The following is a 23,253-nucleotide window of genomic DNA, read 5'->3' as shown; positions in this document are numbered from 1 at the left end:
GCTCTTTGTAGTAACAGAGGAATAGTGTGTTGGGGAGGGGAAGAGGGGAGTTGGGGAGGGGGGGCCAGAGGAGGTGGGATAATTGTTTGTGGAGGGAGGGGGAGAAATTAAACGAAAACTTTGTATTGGATGGTTGATGTAATCTTCTTGCTGTTGTTCCATTTATGCTGATTCTAGCTTTGATCGGTTGTCAATGCTTAATGTTTTCAGTATGTTTTGTTATCACCAATAAAAAATGATTGAACAATAAAAATAAATAGGATTCAAAAACAAAAATGTATGTTGTCCCCTATATAAATCTCAATATCTTATGGAGAATTAAGTAATATCAGGGATTAATAAAGCATATAAATGTGAAGGTGCTCAGACTTTCCAACCTGATTCAGTAAAAAGCTGAATTTTAAAGATGTCAATCATTGCACCAAGCAGTCCTGGAAAAATAAATTGATATGTGTCCTTTCAAAATCAAAATGATAAAAAGCTTCACTTAGCGTAATATATGTTGAAAATCATGATGTTACTGGACTGCATTCTTGTTGCGCTGAATCTGGTGGAGTCAATTGTGTCTATCTGTTCCCATTCCCGACCCTGACATAGTGCTATATTTCGCTCAAAAGTTGTCTTCAGGAGGTAGGACAGATTCTTGGCTATAGCTAGGAAGGAAGTACATGCAAAAAACCAATGGATATGCATGCGAGAGACAACCTGAAAAACAGATTGGCTAGGGGTGTCCTGAAGACTGGGTTGTAAGACAGCCCTTGCTCCAAGGAGCTTTCAAACTGTCTAGGAAAATGTATTATATAAAATTAGTTAAGATTCAAAAGCAGTCTCAAACAGATGAGTTTTTATACCCTTTAAACATGGCCAGAAGTGCAACAATTTAGAAGGCATGTTCCAGGTAATGCTGCACAGAGAGAAGGAAAGGGCACAGATGAAAGAAGAGAGATAATGAGGAGCTGCAGAGTGAATGTTTAAGATTAATTTCAAAAGCTTTTTAGATAGCTGCAAAGATTTAATTATATACTAGTTAAAAAGGCCCGTTTCTGACACAAATGAAACGGGCGCTAGCAAGGTTTTCCTCGGAGTGTGTATGTTTGAGAGAGTGTATGTGAGAGTGACTGTGTGAGAGAGAGTGAATGTGTGAGTGTGTGTGTGTATGAGAAAGAGAGTGAGTCTGGGTGTGAGTGTGTCTGTGAGAGAGTGTGTGTGTGAGAATGAGAGTGTGTGCAAGTGCGTATGTGAGACACAGTGTGAGAGAGAGAGAGTGTGTTTCACACAGATACAGTGTGTGCGAGAGAGTGTGTGTGAGACACAGACTCTCTGTGAGACTATGAGACCAAGAGAGTGTGTGAGTGACTGTGTGACACATAGAGAGTGAATGTGATACAGTGTGAGACATAGAGTGTGTGAGAGACAGTGTGTGAGAGTGAGAGAGAGAAAGACATTGACTGTGAGAGAGAGAGAGAGTATGTGAGAGAGAGTGTGTGTGTGTGACAGAGATACCTCCCCCCCCTTCTCTGGTGTCAGGCCCCCCACCCCTCTCTCTGGTGTCTGAGCGTTACTGTGCAGGACGCTGAGCTCTGGCTGTGCTTCAAGGAACTGACCAATCCTATTTAATAGAATGCACCTCCAACATTCTGAAGCCGAGAAACCTCGTGTGGTTGGTCACTTCTGCTTGTGACGAACCCAGAAGTACGTGATGTCAATTCAGGAGATGGATACAGAGAGCAGGAATGCCTCAGCCATGCAGTCAGCTTCAGAATGTTGGAGGTGCGTTTTATTATATAGGATGCTCCAAACCCTTATGAACCGAAATTCTTTCCTGCTCTCCTGGAGAAATTGTTGCCATACCAGGGCATGACATTATTAGTGTTAGGAGACATGAATTTGTTAGGGGACCCAGATATGGATAGTGTTGGGACTTGAGGGGGGCATCTTTAGGTAAACCAGGTAGGGGAATGTTGCAGGCTTTTTGTACTTCCCTTTTTTTGGTGGATGCGTGGAGGCTGTTGCATCCAGGGGAAAAAGACTTCACACACAGGTCACAGGCGCCTGGCACACTAGCGTGGCTTAACTATATTTTGGCCTCCACCTCGTTATTTTCAATGATCACGGAGGCCCAGATAGGGCAGGAGGTAATATCGGACCATGCCCAGGTCTGGATTGATTTGAAGGCCACGGCACATTTTCAGACAGCCTTGGGATGGAGATTTCCCAGTTATCTGGCACGGGATAGAGAGTTTCAAGGCTATTTGCATTCAAGATGGGAGGCTTATTTCCTCCATAACAAATAACATGTAAATGACCCACAACTATTTTGGTGTACTATGAAGGCAGTGTTGCTTGGGGACATCATCTCTTTTTTTTTGTTTGTTTATTTTTGTTATTTATCTTTATTCAATTTAAACATTTACAAGCTATACACTTGATTCCAGAAACACAGAGCTAGTGCATTTCAACTGTGATAAGTAACAGAAAAGAAAAATATAGAGAAGTAATTCAACTTGTACCACAAATAATACATGTAGTAAATTTAGCTCTTCCTCAGACCACAATATTTGTTGGGGGGCTAATATAATAGGAGAATAAGAAAAAGAAAAAGAAGTTACAGGAAATATGGCCTGGTCAAATTAACACGTTATTTCTCTTAACTCAACATACAATAAGAATTATTTGGTTAGTCTTTTCTGATCCAAAAAAAAATTGAGCTGATCGGGCTCAAGGAAGGCATATTTGTTATTCATATAATAAACAATACACTTACAAGGGTATACTAAAAGAAACTTTGCACCTATAGCTTTGGTTTCTTCCCTTAGAGCTAGGAATAATTTTTGTTTATCCTGAGTCAAGGAGTTTTTAAAATACATTTTCATCAATGAATTCAAATCTTGTTCAAAGACAAATGAGATTAAGACTGAGCTTCGAGTCTTTATATCCGAAAATGACTGTTCTAAAATTGCTGATATATCCAGTGATTCATGTGTTTCCTCTTGCTCTCGTGTATGAAAGTCTGTAATTTTCTTATCATCCAAAATTTTTGTCGAATTTGGTAAGTAGTAAATCTTATTAATTGGGGGTATCAAAGTAGATGAATAATGAAGTATTTCTATGAGGTATTTCTTAAAAAGTTCTAACACAGAAATTCCTGAAACAACTGGAAAATTCAAAACTCTCAAGTTCAGTCTCCTATTATGATTTTCAATCTGCTCAATTTTACAATTTATTATTGTGTTGTCTTTAATCAATGCTGTTGTCGTTGATTTCAGGTTTGTTAAATCAGACTGGACTTGAGATATTTGTGATGTTGACTCATTTTTCAATTGTTCAAACACAGTAGTTAGCAAATCAAGTTTACTTACTATAGAAGCAGTCTCTAACGCTGTCTTCCTTGTTGCCGTAGTCAGCTCTTGAATAGCTTCCCAAATCAGGAACCTTCTGTTCCAAGCTGGTAGGATCCGCTTCTTGGGGCATGCCGCCGCCAAATGAGGGGTCGTTGTTACCGCCTTCCAGTACTTTCGACTCCTCCGGCTCACCTCTCTCAAAAGCTGGGCGTGGTGGTGGGTTGAGTTCTGGCGGGGATAAAGATGTTTCAGGCCCTTGGGACATCGATGCTCCTACATCAGCTTCCCCTACAGGGAGTACTACGCCAGTTTCCCGTGCTCGATGACCGTTAGCTGTACCGGTGAAGACGTAAGACTCATCGACGGTTGAGTTCTTACCAGGCCTTTTCTCTTCGTATGAGGCATTTTTTAGTAGATAATTTAGAGGAATACAGAGACCAGCTAAACGCGTCCAGATTACTCACGAGTCGCAACCGCCATTTTGACACGCCGGGACATCATCTCATATGTAGCAGTGTGCCGAAAAAAGGAGGCTAGCGGCATTCAAAATCTTGAGAGGCAACTGAGTAGTGCTAAACGTGCTTATATACAGTCCCCATCCAAGAGTAATAAAGGAAATTATTTGTCCTTACAGATTACCTTCAATTCTTTGTTACATGAACAGACCCAGCGTTATACTCTTTATAACAAGTATCGCTTTCATTGATTCAGGAATAAGACGGGCGGTTTGCTTGCTCGTGTGGTTAAGTCTTGGGGACAAATGGTTAACCGCCCAGATTTGGTGATGCAGCTCCTTAAAGAGCACGTTCAAAAACTATATGAAAGGGAATCGTCTCTGGGGAGGGGGGAGATGGAGGCCTTTCTGACTAGGGCTAAGATGCCCAGGTTGTCGGAGGAGGTGGTGGAGGCCCTTGAGGCTCCACTTCAGGCAAAGGAGCTCCAGTGACTAATTAAAGGTCTTAAGTCATTTTCAGCTACAGATTGAGTGCATTTGTAGGTTAGTAGGAGTGTAGTGTGATATGAGTTTAATCATCAGAATTAAATGTGTAGCATGATATTGTGCTGAATCAGATACAAATATATATATAGCAATACAAAAATACAGCTTTAAAAATATATATTTGAAGATGCAACTGGCTTTAATTCCAAAGCTCTCTTCCCCCTCCCTTTGGGAACATTTAAAAAACAAAAGGTACTGCTGACCTCACTTCCCCCTTTTTCTCCCTATTTAACAAAAGACTTCTCAAGTAAGAGACTGCCTCAAGGTTAAATTGACTCTCTTCCTCTGATCAAAAAGCCTGGCTGATCAATACAACAAATATCAAAGGTGACCAGTAGAGGCAAGGAGACAGGCAGATGGGAAAGGTGTGAAATACAGCTACCAAAGACAAAGGACACCTGCTGGCTGCCCCAGACAAATCTTATCAGAGTATCTATCACAGAGATTCAAGCAGGAAACCTTGCACTACAATAAACCATTTGTCAGCAAAATACAGACAGCAAGACTTGTGATGTCATAAGACATGAGACCAAGATATCACAATGCTTTGCAAATGCCCAAGGATCGTGTGCAAACCAGGAAACCAAGAAAGAGATTCACGTGGCATGTCTTCCTGCAGCTTGCAAGAGTATAAAAGATAGAAGCTGTTCCAGACAAGCAGATTCTCTCTTCAGCTGCAACTCAGATCCATTCACTGCAGAAGCCCTGCTCCCTGCTCCTGACCACATGGCTCATCACAGCATGCTTGTGACAAAGACTCTCCTGTAAGTTAAACTGTAACCTTAACTTTTAAACTGGCTACCTTTCTTAAGCACAGATTATCTGTAAAGATCTCTTAAAAGAACTATCTCTCATTTGTAACCTTATTTATATGATTGCATTAATCATATTGCAACTTAATAAACCTTTTGAATCTAAATATATAGTGTTCTTGTCCTTTAGATCAGGTTAATGCAATCCAATAAATACACTTAATTCCTTTTATTCTTGAATCGTTCTTACCTTGTGGGTAAGTGGTGGAGAAATTTTAGCGAGTGCTCTTAAAATATTCCCCTGCTCTTTGTTCTTAAATATCATATTAGGACTGTGACAACTTTGTAACATTTTTAATGGATATTAAGAACATTTAAATTATATCTTGTAACAGGAGAAGCTTGAACCGTATGCGGTACCTGATCGGAAGCCAGTGAAGTGACTTGAGGAGAGGGGTGATATGAGCATATCAGTCTAGGCGGAAGATAAGACGGGCAGCAGAGTTCTGAACGGATTGAAGGGGGGATAGATGGTTAAGTGGGAGGCCAGTGAGGAGGAGGTTGCAGTAGTCAAGGCGAGAGGTGATGAGAGAGTGGATGAGAGTTCAGGTGGTGTGCTCGGAGAGGAATGGGCGAATTTTGCCGATGTTATAGAGAAAGAAGCGACAGGTCTTGGCTGTCTGCTGGATATGGGCAGAGAAGGAGAGGGAGGAGTCGAAGATGACTCCGAGGTTGCGGGCAGATGAGACGGGGACGATGAGGGTGTTGTCCACTGAAATAGAGAGTGGAGGGAGAGGAGAAGTGGGTTTGGGTGGAAAGACAATGAGCTTGGTCTTGGCCATGTTCAGTTTCAGGTGGTGGTTGGACATCCAGGCAGTAATGTCGGATGAGCAGGCTGATACTTTGGCCTGGGTTTCCGCAGTGATTTCTGGTGTGGAGAGGTAAAGCTGGGTGTCGTCAGCATAAAGATGGTATTGGAAACCATGAGATGAGATCAGCGAGCCCGGGGAAGAGTTATGATTAAAAAAAGAAGGGGTCCAAGGACAGATCCCTGAGGAACTCCAACAGAGAGTGGGATGGGGGTGGAGGAAGATCCATGAGAATGTACTCTGAAGGTACGGTGGGAGAGATAAGAGGAGAACCAGGAGAGGACAGAACCCTGGAACCCAAATGAGGATAGTGCAGCAAGAAGTAAATTATGATTGACAGTGTCAAAAGCGTCGGACAGGTCGAGGTGGATGAGGATGGAGTGGATTTGGCAAGGAACAGGTCATTACAGACTTTCTTGAGTGCCGTTTCTGTCGAGTGTAGAGGGCGAAAAACCGGATTGAAGTGGATCAAGGATGGCATGAGAGGAGAGAAAATCAAGGCAGCGGCTGTGAACGGCGCGTTCAAGTATCTTGGAGAGGAAGGGTAGGAGGGAGATGGGACAGTAGTTGGAAGGACAGGTAGGGTCTAGTGATGGTTTTTTGAGAAGTGGTGTGACTACAGCATGCTTGAAGGTGTCAGGGACATTTGCAGTGGAGAGAGAGAGGTTGAGGATATGACAGATTGTGGGGGGTGACAGTAGGAGAGATGGTGTTTAGTAAGTTGGTGGGGATGGGATCAGAGGAACAGGTGGTGCATTTCGAGAAGGAAAGAAGGTGGGCGGTTTCCTCCTCGGTGATATCAGAAAAAGAGGAGAAGGAGGCCTGGGTTGGTTGGTTGAGGGAGTGGGTTAAAGGGTGAAGAGGAGGAGGTGGCTTGGTAGTGAATTCGAGGTTGATCTTCTGCACCTTGTCACGGAAGTAGTTGAGGAGAGAGTTAGGGGGGGGAGCAGAGGGCACTTTGAGGAGAGAGTTAAGGGTGGCGAAGAGACGACGAGGGTTGGAGCCGATAGAATTAGTCAATTGGGTGTAATAGTCCTTTTTGGCAAGGAATAGGGAGGACTGGAAGGAGGATAGCATGAATTTGTAATTGTAATCCCCTCCCCCACTCCTGGTTTACCAAATGTATTCAGATTTAGGTTTCCAATGTAGTCTGGACCGAGTGGCACAAACACACCAGGAGCGGAGAGGAGATACAAAAAAAACTAGTGAAAAGTAGAATTGATTAAAAATTACTTTATTTATAACCTTTGCTTTAAACTCAGTAATTCAGTATTTATAACTTGCTCACTAGCTGATGGTAATAAATTCACAAATTGCTCTCCACACAACAAAATCGTAACACTTAAACTTCTATGTTTAAATTTTCCAGTGCAACTTTGTTTCTATTGCTTATTGACTTGTACAAGTTTTAACAACAGTAGCTATTAACATTTGTTTCTTTGTTTCTTCCCACAGATTCTCTTCCCTGGCTAAAGTATTTAGCTAATATCAGATAAGTATTTCTTCAATTCATAGTTTAAACATGCATTAAAAAAAAAAAACTATTCAGGATGTATGCTTTCAAGAATTGATTCTTTGGTTTTTTTCTCTTTCAGGTTCTTCTTCTCATAACACAAGGTAAGTATGAAACATTTATTATTCTACACTCCTATAAGTAATGTCCCTTTGCAATTTTTCACTTCAGTTTGTAGATGATGTTAAAGGATACTTAATTTTCCAGCTTTCTTGACTCTTTCTTTCTTCTCCTTTCTTTCGGTGGGTACCATTAGTAGGTGAGATGGTGCTGTTCTCTGGCCAAGGATCAGGAACCAGGAGCTTGAAGACCTACTACTCTACACTTTAATAAACCCTAAATTCTATCTAAAAATCAGATCAAATATGACCACTGCACTCCCTGTCCAGCTCCCCAACAAAAAAAACATATAATTCGGGATCCCTACGCTTTCCCTCCCACATTTAATAATTCAGAGAAACAGTGTGAGCAAATGTTCCCATACTCCAATTTATAGCGAGTATGAAATACTTAAAAAGTCTCTCAGTACCTCACATATATTGCAACTCTAAATTCAGTGTATTTAAAAAAAAAAACTTATACATTGGTTATATATATATTTGTATATAACACTGTGCACAAGTGCACCACTTCAATAGGCACCTCAGAAGATAATTTTTTCTCTTCACTGCCTTTCAAGAAGCATGTCTACTTTAAATAAATAGAATGTGCCTCACAGTCAGCACTTAGTTTACAATTTTAGGAGAAATTATCCCCCAGCTGCCCATACAGTTAGCTTAATATACAGTTCCAGGCTAAAGTAATAAACTAATTTATTCCAAATGACATGCAGTGCTCAGACCACACTCTTAAACCCTTCTAAATCGCGACAGGCTTATTAGGAACAATTAACTTTACTCAATCACACTGTTCCCACTCATACAATCCCTCATTGCACTCTAAATTCGCTTTTACAATGAATTTACTGCCACCGCTGATCACAGACTCAACACGCAGGTCTGCTCAGCATTAAGCTTACCTCCCAACTGCCTAACAGTAACATTTGGAACTCTGTCTTTGTCATACACAGCATAAGCCCAGCACAAGCCTCTGCACTGCTCACTGTCTACACACCAGATCCAGAAGGAGCCAGGTAATCTTTTAAAATTTAATCCATAGGGTTACATAATGAATGAAGTCAGTATGGGTGCGAGATTTCCTCCAGAGGCATTCGGCAGATCGGGCGCAGGAGCGAAGGTATCAGATGCAAGGGGTCAGCCAGGGCTGGGGATTAGTACGCCTTGTGGGACGGGAGATGGATGGTACAAGTGTGTCCAGAGCAGTGGAGAGTGTGGCATTGTGAGCAGAGACAGCCTTGTCGACAGACTCGGAGGACATGATGGAAGGGAGGAGATTAGAGATACAAGAGGATAAGGTGGGAGGGTAGACAGCCTGGAGATTCCTGAAAGTAGTGGTTAGTGTTGGGCGGGAATGAGGGGGAGGGTGATGAAGTGTGAAGGTGATCAGGTGATGATCTGAGAGAGGAAGAGCAGAGGCGCAGAAATTGGAGGGTGAGCAGGTAGAGGAGAGGATGAGGTCAAGACAATGGCCAGTTTGGTGAGTAGGGGTGATGGAGCTCAGCTGGAGGTTGAAGGAGGATGTCAGAGTGAGGAACTGAGAAGTGTAGGAGTCGGATAGGTCATCAGCGTGTATGTTAAAGTCTCCAAGAATGAGGGATGGAAATGAGGGTTCATGAAAAACAGAGAGCCAGGCATCGAAGTCAGTAAGGAAGGAAGGGAGGGACTTATCGGGGAGGGGGCGGTAAATGACTGCAACTCTGAGTGGCAGCGGGTAGAATAGACGGATGGAGTGAACTTCAAAGGATGAGAAGCAGTGAGACTACGGTAGGAGGAGGGGTTGAAAACGACAGGAGGGCGAAGGTAGAAACCCGACTCCTCATCCGCGGCCAACTGGGCGGGAAGTGTGGGAGAAAAGATAACCTCCATGGCACAGGGCCGCGACTGAGGCAGAGTCGTCGGGGTGAGCCAGGTTTCAGTTAGGGCGAGCAGTTGGAGGGAACGGGAGATGAAGAGATCGTGGGTGAAGGAAAGTTTGTTGGAGACCGAGCGGGCATTCCACAGGGCACACGAGAAGGGGAGGGAAGGGGGGGAGGAGGGGAATAGAGATGAGATTGGAGACATCCCGGAATCGTTTGCATGCATAGGACGAGGACAGGTGTGGGGGACCTGGATTGGGATTGATGTCTCCTGCGGATAGCAGGAGAAGGAGCAAGAAAGTGCGGAGGAGGGTGGGGGAGGTAGGGCGACGAAGGCGACGAAGACGGGATGCGCTTAGGAGGAATGGGGATGGGTTAATGGCAGGAAGGAAGTGATGAAGGTTGAGAGCTAGGTCAAAGAGAAAAAAACAGACTGAAGACAAGGCCAGGCTGCAGGACCTGGCAAGAGAGAAAGGGAAGCTAATGGGAGTTCTTGCCCAACAAAATGGTGAGTATGTGGAAAAGTTACAGTCCATCCATGCTGCTGTGGAGTCAAAACAGAAGGAATTATGGGAAGCCCTGGAACAGAAACCTCAGGAGATAAGGCAAAAACACTGAATATTAACTTTTTTAGATATATTAAAAGCAAGAAGCCAGCAAAAGAATCTGTTGGACTGCTAGATGACCGAGGGATAAAAGAGGCAATCAGGGAAGACAAGGCTATAGCAGAACGATTAAATGAATCATTTTTTCAGTCTTCACCAAGGAAGATGTGGGAGAGATACTGGTGCCAGAAATGGTATTCAATGATGAGTCAGAGAAACTGAAACAAATCTCTGTAAACATGGAAGATGTAATGGAGCAATTTGACAAAATGAAGAGTAGCAATTCACCTGGACGGGATGGCATACATCGCAGAGTACTGATAGAATTCAAAAAAGAAATTACAGAGCTATTGTTAGTGATACATAATTTATCTTTAAAATCAAGCATGATATCAGAAGATTGGAAGGTGGCCAATGTATAATGCCGGGATTTTTTAAAAGGGTTCCAGAGGTGATCTGGGAAATTATAGACTGGTGAGCCTGATGTTGGTGCCAGGCAAAATGGTAGAGACTATTATAAAGAATAAAATTACAGAGCATATACATAAGTATGGATTAATGAGACAAAGCCAACATGGACTCAGTGAAAAGAAATCTTGCCTCAACAACCTACTACATTTCTTTGAAAGTGTGAATAAGCATGTAGATAAAGGTGAGCTGGTCAATATTGTGTATCTGGATTTTCAAATGGCATTTGACAAATTACCTTATGAAAGACCCCTGAGGAAATTGGGGAGTTATGGGTAGGAGGTAGTGTTCTATTGTGGATTAAAAACTGCTTAAAAGATATTTATAACATATTTATAAATGATCTAGAGTTGGGAATAACTAGTGATGACACAAAGTTATTCAAAGTTGTTAAACTGCATGACGATTGTGAAAACTGGCAAGAGGATATGTCTCCAAGTGCTGCCCAGTAGGGAAGGGTTAGGACAGCTGTTGTAGTTGGTGATTCGATCATTAGGCATATAGATAGCTGGGTGGCTGGTGGACATGAGAATCGCCTGGAGACTTGCCTGCCTGGTGCGAAGGTGGCGGACCTCACGCGTCACCAAGATAGTATTTTAGATAGTGCTGGGGAGAAGCCAGCTGTCTTGGTACATGTGAGAACCAATAACATAGGAAAATATGGGAGAGAGGTTCTGAAAGCCAAATTTAGGCTCTTAGGTAGAAAGCTCAAATCCAGAACCTCTAGGGTAGCATTTTCTGAAGTGCTACTCATTCCATGTGCAGGGCCCAAGAGACAGGCAGAGTTCTGGAGTCTCAATGCATGGATGAGACGATAGTGCAGGCAGGAGGGTTTTAAATTTGTTAGGAACTGGGCAACATTCTGGGGAATAGGGAGCCTATTCCGAAAGGATAGGATCCACCTTAACCAGGGTGGGACCAGGCTGCTGGCATCAGCATTAAAAAGGAGATAGAGCAGCTTTTAAACTAGAAACTGGGGGAAGGCCGACAGCTGCTCAAAAGCACATGGTTTGGGATAAGGTATCTCTCAAAGATATCATCAAAACAGGGAAGATAGGGTATCCTGATAGTGAGGTTGCAAAAGAGACCGTAGTAGATCAGGTATCCTTAAATAAAAATAAAAATCAGACAAATGATTGCAAATTAATACTGTCAAGTACTGAGCATGATGTAAATAGGAACAACAAACATAGTTTGAAATGTCTATATGTGAATTCCAGAAGCCTAAGAAATAAGATGGGAGAGTTAGAATATATTGCACTAAATGAAAAATTAGATATAATAGGCATCTCTGAGACGAGGTGGAAGGAGGATAACCAGTGGGACATTGTCATAACGAGGTACAAATTATATCACAGTGATAGGGTGGATCGAATTGGTGGAGGGGTAGCATTGTATATTAAGGAAAGCCTTGAATCAAATAGATTGAAAATTCTGCAGGAAACAAAACACAGGAAATCCAATACGTTAGCAATTAACTTTAAAAAAGGAGATTATGATAAAATGAGAAGAACAGTGAAAAAAAAACTTAGAGGAGTGGCTTTGAGGGTCAAAAATTTACATTAGGCATGGATGCTGTTCAAAAAGCCCAGGCCAAATATATTCCGCGTATTAAAAAAGGAGGACGGAAGACCAAACGACAGCCGGCATGGTTAAAAAGTGAGGTGAAGGAAGCTATTAGAGATAAAAGAAAATCCTTCAAAAAATGGAAGAAGGAACTGACTGAAAATAATAAGAAACAGCATAAGGAATGTCAAGTCAAATGCAAAGCATTTATAAGGAAGGCAAAGAGGGACTTTGAAAAAAATAATTGCGTTGGAGGCAAAAACATATAGTAAAACTTTTTTGAGGTATATTAAAAGCAGGAAGCCAGCAAACGAATCGGTTGGACCGCTAGATGACCAAGGGGTAAAAGGGGCGATCAAGGAAGACAAAGCTATAGCGGAGAGATTAAATGAATTCTTTGCTTCGGTCTTCACCGAGGAAGATTTGGGTGAGATACCGGTGCCAGAAATGGTATTCAAAGCTGACGAGTCAGAGAAACTGAATGAAATCTCTATAGACCTAGAGGATGTAATGGGGAATTTGACATCCTGGATCGGATGGTATTCATCCCAGAGTACTGACAGAACTGAAAAATGAACTTGCGGAACTATTGTTAGTAATATTTAATTTATCCTTAAAATTAAGCATGGTACTGGAAGATTGGAGGGTGGCCAATGTAACGCTGATTTTTTAAAAAGGTTCCAGGGGAGATCCACAAAATTATAAACCGGTGAGTCTTACATCGGTGCCGGTAGAGACTATTATAAAGAACAAAATTACAGAGCATATTCAAAAGCATGGATTAATGAGACAAAGCCAACATGGATTTAATGAAGGAAAATTTTGCCTTATCAGTCTATTACATTTCTTTGAAGGGGTGAACAAACATGTGGATAAAGGTGAGCCAGTTGATGTTGTGTATCCGGATTTTCAGAAGGCTTTTGACAAAGTACTTCATGAAAGACTCCAGAGGAACTTGGAGAGTCATAGGATAGGAGGTAATGTCCTAATGTGGATTGAAAACTGGTTAAAAGATAGAAAACAGAAAGTAGGGTTAAATGGTCACTATTCTCAATGGAGAAGGGTAGTTAGTGGGGTTCCCCAGGTGTCTGTGCTGGGCCAGCTGCTTTTTAACATATTTATAAATGACCTAGAGATGGGAGTAACTAGTGAGGTAATTAAATTTGCTGATGACACAAAGTAGTTAAATCACGGGAGGATTGTGAAAAATTGCAAGAGGACCTTATGAGACTGGGAGACTGGGCATCTAAATGGCAGATGACATTTAAGGTGAGCAAGTGCAAAGTGATGCATGTGGGAAAGAGGAACCTGAATTATAGCTACGTCATGCAAGGTTCCATGTTAGGAGTCACCGAATAAGAAAGGGATCTAGGTGTCGTCGTTGATGATACGTTGACACCTTCTGCTCAGTGTGCTGCAGTGGCTAAGAAAGCAAATAGAATGTTAGGTATGGAAAACAAAAATGAGGATGTTATAATGCCTTTCTATATTTCCATGGTATGACCGCACCTTGAATATTGTGTTCAATTCTGGTCGCCACATCTCAAAAAAGATATAGTGGAATTAGAAAAGGTGCAGAGAAGAACGACGAAAATGAAAAAGGGGATGGGACGACTTCCCTATGAGGAAAGTCTAAAGTGGCTGGGGCTCTTCACCTTGGAGAAAAGACAGCTAAGGGGAGATATGATAGAGGTCTATAAAATAATGAGTGAACGGGTAGACGTGAAGCATCTGTTTACGCTTTCCAAAAATACTGGGACTAGGGGGCATGCAATGAAGCTACAAAGTAGTAAATTTAAAATGAATCAGAGAAATATTTTCTTCACTCAACGTGTAATTCAACTCTGGAATTCGTTGAAAGAAAATGTGGTAAAGGCGGCTAGCTTAGCAGAGTTTAAAAAAGGTTTGGATGGCTTCCTAAAGGAAAAGTCCATAGACCATTAATAAATTGGACTTGGGGAAAATCCACTATTTCTGGGATAAGCAGCATAAAATGTTTTGTACTTTTTTGGAATCTTGCCAGGTATTTGTGACCTGGATTGGCTGCTGTTGGAAACAGGATGCTGGGCTTGATGGACCTTTGGTCTGTCTCAGTATGGCAATACTTATGTACTTATGACCTTACGAGACTGGGCATCCAAATGGCAGATGACTTTTAATGTGAGCAAGTGCAATGTGATGCATTTGGGAAAGAGGAACCCAAACTATAGTTACATTATGCAAGGCTCCACATTAGGAGTCACTGCCCAGGAAAGGGATCTAGGTGTCATCATTGATGATACGTTAAAACCCTCTGCTCAATGTCCAGTGGCGGCTAAGAAAGCAAAAAGAATGTTAGGAATTATTAGGAAAGGAATGGAAAACAAAACTTTTATAATGCCTTTGTATCACTCCATGGTGTAATTGCACCTCGAATATTGTGTGCAGTTCTGGTCACCACATCTCAAAAAATAGAAAAATTAGAAAAGGTACAGAGAAGGGCAACAAAAATGATAAAGGGGATGGGATGACTTCTCTCTGAGGAAAAGCTAAAGTGGCTAGGGCTCCTCAGCTTGGAGAAGAGAGAGCTCAGGGGAGATATGATAGAGGTATATAAAATACTGAGTGGAGTGGAAGACGTAGATGTGAATCGCTTGTTTACTCTTTCCAAAAATACTAGGACTAGGGGGCACACAAAGAAGCTACTTGAAAACGAATCAGAGAAAATATTTCTTCACTCAATGAGTAATTTAGCTCTGGAATTCGTTACCGGAGAATGTGGTAAAAGCAGTTAACTTAGCAGGGTTTAAAAAAGATTCGGCTAATTTCCTAAAAGTCCATAAGCCATTATTAAGATGGACTTGGGAAAATCCAGTGCAAATTCTAGGATAAGCAGCATAACATCTCTTTTATTGTTCTGGGATCTTGCCAGGTACTTGATGGAAACAGGATACTGGGCTTGATGAACCTTCAGTCTGTCCCAGTATGGCAATGCTTTTGTTCTTATGTTGGCAATTGAGTACCAAGTCCACAGGAAGGGGTCCTACAGAGGCAGGAATACAAGCAAGGTTGGAGGAGCTCCAGGCCTTGGAAATCTCTCTGAGCTACTAAGAGGAGCAGTTAGAGAAAGATTGAGAGAGTGGTCACAGAGCCAGAATGAATGGCTGACAGTCCAATTGAAAGCTAAGACCCAGGAAGTCTTTGTCTCAAGCCAATGACAGAGAACAGGAGGTCACAGAAATAAAAAGCTGTCTGCAGCACAAGACAGAGAAAGTTACCCAGCTGCAGGATCAGGTAATCTATATGGAGTCCTCCACTGAAACACTACAGAAGCAGAGGGGCTGCTTGCTGAATTGAAGGAGAAAAAAGTGCTCATCCAGGTTGTAGAGGAGCAACGGAAGAATGCCTTGGATGAAGTCAGCCAGTCCTGTGACCAGAATAAACAACTGGAGATTCAGGTGTAAGAGCTGCGCTGCAAGGGCACAGCTCAAGGGAAGTTGCTAGATACTGGTGGAGGAGAAAACCAGTTGTGACAGAATGAAAGAAGATGTGACCTGCCAGTTGCAGGAACTACAGGAAAAAATTGGAGAGGAGTGTCCCAAATGACTAATTTGAGGAAATGAAGAAAGTGCTGACTGAGGAGGTAGCAAAGAACATTAAGCAGCTGACAGCCATGGATGAAGAGTGGCTATTATTAGGTCTGCCATCTCCATTTGGGCAACGGAGCCATGGCCCTTTTACTATCCTGGACAGAATTGCATATCCCCTCTAAATACTTAATTACCCCAACCTTGTATCTGCTCATGACAGTTTTAAACAGTCTGGGCAGTGGCAAGCTCAATAATTAGAAAGAAACCCAGTATTCAGTAGATATAGTAAGATAGTTTATTAGCATCAGCATCTCACCCAAAGGCAGTACAAGCAACCAGGTATTGATATGGAAGGACAGCACTTCACGACACCTTTCTCTCCAGCCTTCTCTCTCCTCCCTTCTGAACTACTACCCCTTAGACTGTCCTTTTTATACCATTTTGGCCCTATTGATTCCAATGGACCCTAGCTTTCTCAGAAGAGCTCTTGGCCCTTATCAGTTGATCAGAATGACTTCACATGTTCCCAAACTCTACGTATAAACAAAATATGTTCAAAGCACATCTGTGAGATGACTTCACAGGTCATTTTGCTCTCCTCAGCTCCCCCCCCCTTGGGTGTTCTCATCCTACGTACATCTGACCCTCTACTATCTCTCATTCTAGTCAAAACATCTATCTCATGACTTCTCACAGGTGCCAGTCCCAGGATTGTTTACAAGAGCAAAGCCCCCCTCCCTTGCCAGCTCGCTAGGAACTCACTTCAGCTTGTGCTGCAGTAAAATGTATTTTGTATCAGAGATGATTTTTGGATTTCAAGAGGCCTAGCTCTTAGCCTGAGCTATTGGCCTACATTTTACTGAGAGCAAGGGCTAGCATATTTCTACCTGTAAAATTATTTGCGTGTTCCCACCAATTATCTCGACCTCATATTCCCCAGACTGCTCCTACACAGTCCGGGAATTAACAAACTTTATAATCAGAAGGACTCGCTGGGATATAAGAAGATAGTTTATTACAATCTCACCAACAGCAAGCAGTACAAGCAAATCAGGCAGTCACATGGTAGAACAGCATTACACGACACGTCCTCTCTCTCTGGCCTTCTGGAGTCTTCTCCTCTAATACCCTTCAGACTTCCTTTTTTATACCATTTGACCCTATTCATTTCAATGGACCCTAGGTTTCTTACCAGAGCTCTTTGGCTCTTATCAGTTGATCAGAATGACTTCACATATTCCCAAACTCTAAGTATAAACAAAATATATTTAGGACAACATCTGCGAAGAAATGACTTCACAGGTCATTTTGCCCTCTTCAGCTCCCCTGCCCTCTACTTGCATCTGGCCCACTACCATAGGCGCCTGGTATAAGAGGCTTGGGGAGGCTATGCCTCCCCAGCCACAGCTGGATGGATCAGTTGTTTCTATAGAAATGCTAAATAGTATTAGTAGTAGTTCTCCTGCCAGTCCTGCTGCTCCGGGGGGTTTAAATAGCAGCAGCTTCAGTGAAAGCCGTCTCTAGCCTTGTGTATAACCAGTTGTAATTTGATTATCTTACTGCTGGGAGAGCAGAGCAGGGGGGTTGGCTGGAGGTGTCCTGGGTTGCCAGGGAAATATTTAACTAGGATCATGAATTCCTGCACATAAGCAGATCACACCAAAGAGACTTGTACTGACCCCTGAAATTTTAAAAGTGCTAAAAATAAGTTTTAAAAGTATTTGCATTAAATCTAATTGCAGAATTTAGGTGCTAGGAAGTGGGATTGGCATGCTATGTACTCAAATTTGCTCAAGCCATATGCAAATTAGTCCATTTTTGGGAGGTTCTCATTTTCATATTTATGGGTAAAAATTGTTGGAAATGTTTATAGCCTTAATGTTAGGGCATGACTGATCAAAAATGTGAACTTTGATCCAAAAACGAAGGGTTTAGCTAGTGTTTTTGACTAAAAATTCCCATTAGAGTGTTTGTATGTTAATCTGCATTCAAATAGAGCTCTCTGATTGGATGAGCAGCTCCTGTTAGAAAATCTGCCCGGGAACAGAGAGGAGAGGAGAGAATCAATGGGTGGGTATGGATGGCTGGAGGGGGGGCAGGGGAGTGAGGACAAGAAATGAAGAAGAAAGGCAGAAAGTAAAGAAATAAATGGAAAGGAAGCACTGGAAATGGAGTTAAGAGGACAGATAGCAGCAGAATCGGATACTGGGCCAGCATGATCAGAAAAACAAAGTCACCAGACAACAAAGGTAGAAAAGATCATTTTATTTTCATTATAGTGTTTGGAATATGTCCACTTTGAGAATCAGGTGCTCAACATTAAATGTTTATATTTATTTACTTATGTATGGCATTTTATCCCACATTAAACATGAATTAGGATGTTTTGTGGCTCTACATGAGAATTGTGATATTATGATCCTTGTTTCATATTGTTGACGGTCTGCATTTTCTGTATGGGTGGTGTATTAGGTTCTGCCCAGTGTAATATTTATGGCACAGTAAGGTTCTGAGTGTGTTTTTGCACAAAGTTGTGCATAGTGTTTTGTAGTTGAGCGATTGTGGTTAGTATATGCTTTGAGCAACCACTTTATTCTTTGACATATGATACATATCTAATATCTAAATTTAATAAAAGGTATTAATTGTGACTTTTATTTTTATTTATTTATTTTTCTGTGTGTTATCAGACAATTATGAATTTAAAATCCACCCCTGACCCCACCCCTAACCCCAAACCCTTTAGCCTCCCCAAACTGTTGGGCCACCGACCGCCTATGCCTACTATCTTTCATTAGCCAAAACATGTTTGCTCGTGACTTCTCACATGTGCCAGTCTTCTTATTGTTTATAGAGTAGATTTCCCCCTCCACTGTCAGTTCTCAATTACCTCATTTCAGTACTTGCTACAGTGAAATACAATTTGTGTCAGAAATGATCTTTGATTTTTACCGGCCTAGCTCTTAGCCTGAGCCTGAGCCATTGACCTGTATTTTAAGCAAGTGACAGCATATTTCTACAAGAGCTAGCACAGCAGCAACATGAGGTTCAGGAATTGAAGGACCAAGTTAGTATTCAGTCTGGACTATCAACAGGCTATCAGGCTAAAGCAGAGCCTGCAGAAGCTCTGCAGATGTCTCTCTAGGTAGAAGACTTAAAGAGACAAATAGAGGAAGAATCAGAAATCATGAAGGACATGGCAGATTCCTTAGCTGCAGCAAGAATTGGCAGCAATAGTGCCATGGTGGCAGTCAGGACCGTCTCAAGGGATTGTGGTGCCCTGAGCCAATTTTTACATCAGCACCCCCCCCCCCCCCACACCCTTTTCCAATATCTCTTCCTTCCACTCTCTTCCCCTCGCAAGTGATCCAGTATCTCCTCCTCTCAAGTTCCCCCCCCCCCTCCACCAATGATAACAGGCATCAAAATCCCAGTTTGACATCTCTTTCTTTTTTCTCTCCCTCCTTTCCTGTGGATACTGAACTGCAGGCAGAGGGGAAGAGGGAAGGGAAGAGGGAGGGAGAGTTGCTAGACCAGGATTTTGGTATCACAGGTGCCCTGGGTCAGTGCCTCACCTGGTACATACATTGAGCCAGCCCTGGTGGCAGCAAACAGAGCTGCCTTGGTGACAACATATTTATTTTATTTTTGTTACATTTGTACCCCGCGCTTTCCCACTCATGGCAGGCTCAATGCGGCTTCATGGGGCAATGGAGGGTTAAGTGACTTGCCCAGAGTCACAAGGAGCTGCCTATGCCTGAAGTGGGAATCTAACTCAGTTCCTCAGTTCCCCAGGACCAAAGTCCACCACCCTAACCACTAGGCCACTCCTCCACTCCAATTGAGCTGCAGAAGCAGCTAACTAGAGGAACTAGCAAGGGCACAGGTGTTGGAGGACCTTAATGCCATGCTTAAGAGCAAACTGCAGAAACTGAACCTCCAGTAGAAGGGGGCCTGACCGAGAGAGAGAGAGAGAGAGAGAGAGAGAGAGAGAGAGAGAGAGAGAGCAGTCCAACTAGAGTGTACCAAGCTGGCAGAAGTGAATGGGTTGTTGACCCAGCAGCCAGTAGAAATGAAAAGAAGATGTGTACAGGCCATGCCAATGTGCATTAACACCAAGAGAAAATGGCAGTACTAGAGAGTAGAGTGCAAACACTGCAAGGCTAGCTGACCCAGATGGAAGTCTTTTGAAAGAGTTGGAGGTATGGTTACCCAGCTCAAGAAAGTTTATCAGGCAAAAGTTTGGCTGGAGAACCAAGTGAAAGAAGTCAGGAGGAGAGTGAAAGAGAAGCAGTGGATACAAAGTGCTTGCGTCCTGTCCCAGAGAAATATCTCTGGAGGTAGAAGACTTAAAGAGACAAACAGAGGAAGAATTGGACATTATGAAGGGCATGGCAGATTCCATAAAGATTGTTAGTTGAGAGTTTGAGTGGATTCAGGAGCAACATGAGTCAGAGACTGAGTAGACACCAGAGGGCCATAGTATGAGCAATTACTGAAGTTGTTCAGTAGAGAACCAAGTACTGTATGTGCCAAATGGGTAATTGGAAGCATAAGTGCCATACTAGACTGAGAGTGACCTGACCAGTATTGCGAAGGAGGGCCAGTCCAGCGTCCCAGAGTTGTGGAGAACAGTCACCAAGAATGTGGCTGTGTTAAGTGAACTACTGCAGACATATAAGGACGTCACTGTGAAGCAGCAGAAGGACATTATGGTGAAGTTCTTAAAGAATAGGAAACCCATAAGCATCGTGTTGGAGTTTCTCCTCGAAGCTGAGGACCAGGGTGCAGTTAGAGAAAGCAGAGCTATTGACGAGCTCTTAAGAGACTTCCTTGCTTGTGGAGTGTGCAGACTCCCAATTGGTGATGAGTAGCCTAGAAGAGGATGCCAGAGTAAGCAAGGAAGATGAGAATGCTGAAGTGGAAAGCAGTACGCTGCTCATACAGCCAGATATATGGCCAAAACTTCAACTTCCCATAGAAGATGGGGTGAAGCTAGAGAGTCCTGTGATTGGATTGCACTCTCCAGTGGTAGATTTGAACATACTGTTCCATGACAGAGATCCATCCTACAGTGCAGTTCCTATATTGAAAATACAAAAGTGGGCTTGGAAGTAGCTGAAGACACCTCAAGAAGACACAGTGCAGTCCAAGAGGGTCACTTGGTAGGAGCCAGAGAGTCTTGGAGTAGCAGTCGCCTGAAGATATGGTGCCAGGACAGAATACAGATGGATGAGCTCAAATGTAAATTGCAAGAAGCAGTGTCCTTGTGTCCAACTGATTCATGGCCATTGGTGTGATGGGGCCCAATGGTTGCTCTGTTTACTGTGCCTTGTCCATGTTATGCTGATGAGAGCATTGCCTGTCTGGGGAATGAATCTGGTTTTGGCCTAAGGACAGGTTAGGGTATCCTGGGTGTCAGAAGGAGTCTGGGGTATCCTAGTGGATAAGTAGCCCTCGACCTTTAGTTGAGGTGGTCCAGGTAATGGCAAGAACACAACCTTGGAAAGCAAAGCTGAGGGGGAGGATATGTAAGGGAGTGGGTGGTACATGGCTGGGTTCCCATAGGATCACTCCCTCACTCAGAATGAGCCACCTTAGGGTAAGTGGAATTACAACTGCTGAGCCAGAGGTGCAGGGCTCAGGCAGGGAGGTGGTTAAATGCCCTGAGGTAGAACAGATCAGGGAGGCCCCAAGGCAAGAGGTGTCCAAGGGAGTAGTAAGAATAGCCCCAGTCAAGTGGTCTCTCATGAAGTGGCAACTGAGGCTATATTACCTGAGGGTAGTGTCAGGGAAGAGACAAGTTGCCAGAACTAAATATTTCCTTGGGATGGGAAACTGTAAGCAGTCAAGTCAGCCTCCAAAAGATACATGGACAGAAGTCTGCATGGTAGGAGAAAATCTTGCAATGTATTCCTAAAGAGTATATAAGTTAGGGGTGTGCCCAAAAGAGACCTGGGACAGCATTTGTTTCCACAGTGTTTGGCTAGAAGCCAGGCCAATGAAGAGTATTGACTGAGACTATATATTGTGTGCATGTGAGAGAGAGAGAGAGAGAGAGAGAGAGACTCTACTTAAAAGGACTCTGACTACAAACCCTTTTCGTAAATATAAAGTACTTTTGACTTTTATCTGCAATCTGTGTGTGTATGTGCCACATCTGTGTAATGTCCTGCAGCCAGCTGCTAGCCACATTGCCACACTAATCTATTTCAGAAAAATAGTAACTCACCAAGGACTGCTCAACACTAGGGCTTTTTTTTTTTTGGGGGGGGGGGGGGGGGGGGGGATTATATAGAGAGCCATCTAGATTTAAGTGGAAAGAACATGTGTAAATGCTGGCATTCTAGGCATTAATGTGTGTATGTTCATACATCAGTGCGTAAGTGGCCATTTTCCAACAATGCCACTATTCAATAAGTAAGTGCCCATATTTAATGGTGAGTACTTTGCAGGTGAGCGTTAGCATGGGTGTAATCTCGGCGGAGCGTTGACAGGGTGCATTCATTAACAATCTAGGCATGAGTATTTACACCAGCTCTATGGCTGGTGTTAAGTGATTGTTTATAAAATATAGGTGTGGGGTTTTTTTACCAATTGTACTAGTATTCTTTAAAGAAAAATAGGTGCTTATTTTTCCTTATAGTATAGGCTCCAAATAGGCATGTTCTTGATGCCTAAAAATAGATGTCTCTATATTGATTTACCCTTCATTTGACCTTGGGATCACACATGTAATTGGTGAATTTGCATGACAAAGAGTATTTCCTATCACATTCATCTTTCTATCTATGTAACAAAATTAATTTCACAAATGTGGGTCAAAAATTGTTTTCAAGAAATTGTAAAAAAAATGACCTAAGTAAAATCACTCCATCACTCCAATCTCATCCTAGCCAAAAACTATAACTAAACACAAAATATAATAATGAACATGAATTAAGAAATAATAATTGTTATTATCGACTGCAAAAACCTGTTTGCCATAAACCTTGATTTTCCTATACCTCATCAAAGAATATTCGTGTTATTTTAGAAGTTAATACTGCACATAAATTAAGGGGGCGATTTTCAAAAGGATTGAATTGGCAAATGAGTGTTTACCTGTGGAAACCCTCCTTTTTATAAATTTCTTCTTCTAGAGAGAAGAGGGATAGTGGCTTGGTAGACCAGCAGACCAGCTAAGTATGTACCAGGCTTTCATGCTGAAATCCAAGTTGGTCTTTACCCCAGATACTTTGCCCCTGCTAAGTATGCAGGGAAAGAGATCCCTGCGGTATTGGCCATCCACTGGATTTTCAAAGAGAAAAATTAGTTTGCAAGCCCATGTGTACTTTATGCCTATGGGTACCTTATACCCATGGTCCTGCGAGCTCTGTATGGAGGCTAAAAATTGGTCTGTAAAGGTTAAAGATTTCAGGCTCCATACAGAGCTTGCACACCCATGGGTATATAGTAAACACAGAGGGGCATTTTCGATAGTGTGTCTAAGTCAGACTTTGGACATTTTGCGCTAAACGTTCAAAATCCTAATAGAAAACATACCCATTTTCAAAAAAAGAAACATCTACCTTTTTTTCCCCCAAAAAATACCA

At 42.5% G+C, this 23,253-nt stretch overlaps 1 protein-coding gene across 3 annotated transcripts in view; it reads right to left on the bottom strand.

The window, feature by feature from the left end:
- The window catches only part of LOC115479359 (solute carrier organic anion transporter family member 1B3-like), a 699,693-nt gene that overhangs the window by 167,545 nt on the left and 508,895 nt on the right, over positions 1-23,253 (bottom strand). The gene's annotated exons all lie outside the window — the stretch shown is intronic.

This window comes from Microcaecilia unicolor, chromosome 10 (genome assembly GCF_901765095.1).
Source record: "Microcaecilia unicolor chromosome 10, aMicUni1.1, whole genome shotgun sequence".
In the NCBI taxonomy this organism is placed as follows: domain Eukaryota; kingdom Metazoa; phylum Chordata; class Amphibia; order Gymnophiona; family Siphonopidae; genus Microcaecilia; species Microcaecilia unicolor.
Note: the sequence above shows the minus strand (reverse complement) of the source record. Positions and strands in the feature narration are given on the sequence as shown.